The following is a 2,381-nucleotide window of genomic DNA, read 5'->3' as shown; positions in this document are numbered from 1 at the left end:
CTCAAATTCCTAAATCTGAACTTGAAATCTGTCGGGACCCTTTTCAGTGAGTCTACCAGGCATTCTGCCACGTGCTAGGAAACAAAGAAAGGCTAAAAAATAAACAGTCCTTGCCCTCAAGGAGCTTACAATCTAATGGAGGAGACAACATGAAAAGAACAATGTACAAGCAAGATATGTGCAGGACCAACTGGAGATAATCAGGGGGCATGCACTAGCATTAAGGAGGATGAGGGAAATGCTCCTCAATGAGGGTGGGATTTTAGCTGGGACTTGAGGGAAGCAGAGATGAGAAGGAAGGTATTTCAGGCACAGGAAATAGTGGAAATTCCTGGACTCTGGAAAAGGAGGGTCTTGTGAGAGGAACAGCAAGAAGGTCAGGGTCACTGGATCATAGAGTATGGAGGAGTATAAAGTGTATAAAGACTGGAAAGGTAGGAGGAGGTCAGGTTTTGAATGCCAAACGGGTTATATATTTGATCCTGGAGGTGACAGGGAAATACTAGAGTTTATTAAATAGGGATAGGGGAAAGGTGATACGTTCATATCTGTGCTATAGGAAAATTAATTTGACAGCTAAGTGGAAAGTAGACTAGAAGGGGAGAAACTTGAGGCAACAAGGCCAATTAGCAGGCTGTTGCAATAATCCATGCATGAGGAAATGAGGGCCTATACAAGAAATGTTACAAAGGCAAATTTGACAGGACTTGGCAACAGATTGGATATGGGAGGTGAAAGAGGATGATTCAAACATGATACCTAGGTTGTGGACCTAGGGAGGACTGGGAAGATAGTGATGCCCTCATCAGTAATAAGGAAGTTCAGAAAGGGAAAAGATTTGGAGAGCTAGATATTGAGTTCCATTTTGAACATGTTGAGTTACAGGACATCCAGAATGATATGTCCTAATAATGAAGGGTCAAGTCTGAATATTTGGAGACACGTTAGGGCGAGATAAATAGATAAAGAATCACAATCTTAGAGATAATATTGAAACCATAGACGAAATATTATAGAGAGAGAAGAGAGGAGGGCCCAGGACAGAGCCCTGAGGGACACCACCTTTAGCAGGTATGGCCTAGATGAATATCTGTCAAAGTAGACCATGAAGGAGTGGTCAGACAGGTAGACTAAAATTCCAGGCAGTAAAGGTGCAACTTCAAGGTTCAGTCCTCTCCTTTTATTTGAATTCATTGTAGGATTACATTTTACCAAGCCTTCATTTGAAATGCTTCTTAGCCATTGTCTGGTGCACACAGCCTTTACACGGCTGGCAACCTTGGAACTTTTCTTGGAACTGCCTTGAAGTAAGTATCCATCAGTCGATGTGCCCAGCAACAAATCCATCCAGTTCACATATACCGTGTTTCCCCGATAATAAGACAGTCTTATTATTTTTTTTGGACAGAAAAACACCAGAGGGCTTATTTTCAGGGGAGGGCTTATTTTAATGAACATTGACAGCAATTTTAATAAACAGGTAAATGTGAACAAAAAAATGTACCTTTATTCAATAAGCAAATCACTGGGGAAGAACAGGATGACGCGCTCACTGCTGCAGCTCTGATTGGATGCAGCTCGGAGTGCAGCGTGCGTTTCACCCTTGGGGGGACGGTGCATACAGAGGGTACTGTAATGTAGCGTGTAGCGCAGGGGATCACCTTCACTACAGTAGCAATCTCAATAGGGCTTATTTTCGGGGGAGGGCTTATTTTAGAGGAATCTTACACAGTAAAGGGAGAGCTTATTTTCAGGATAGGTCTTATTATCGGGGAAACACAAGTAAGTAAATTGTCTTTCAGGGTCCCACCAATCTCTGGGGCTGTTCTATAAAACAGTAAATTTTTCAGTTTCTCTGCATATGGAATAGTTTTTATGTATCTATTAATTTGTAACTCATGAACACCAAGATTTCTTAGAAAAACTCTTTTTTCTTTTTTCTCATTAGAGCCCTCCCTCAAAAAAGAATCCTGGCATTATACCATTATTTGTTTTTGTGAGTCTTCTGAGATGAAATTGTAGTTAGGTGATAAACTTTTTCTAGAAACTGCTAAAATAAACATCCATTAGTCTATACTTACTCATCAGAGAATCCAAGCAACTCATCTATAGGAGTATAAAGTGGTTGCATTGAATTGTTTTACAGATCCCTTCACAAGTCTTTTGGAGCTCCTACAGCTTGATGATCATTCTAAACCTTATATTAGTTTGGTATTATACTTATAATGCTAAGACTTCGGTATAGAGTTGCTTAGCCAAATGGTCATAATGCCCATAGATGCATATAAGCAAAATAGACAATTTGTACTTTCCTACTGTTAACTCTATGTCATTCAGATAAAGCTTGCAACTTTTTGATTGTATAAACCAGGGGTGGGGAA

The sequence above is a fragment of the Petaurus breviceps genome, unplaced genomic scaffold, assembly GCF_028583685.1.
Source record: "Petaurus breviceps papuanus isolate PSGF00001 unplaced genomic scaffold, PetGlider_PUasm1.0 189, whole genome shotgun sequence".
NCBI classification, from domain to species: Eukaryota; Metazoa; Chordata; class Mammalia; order Diprotodontia; family Petauridae; genus Petaurus; species Petaurus breviceps.
This window is presented reverse-complemented; position numbering follows the sequence as displayed.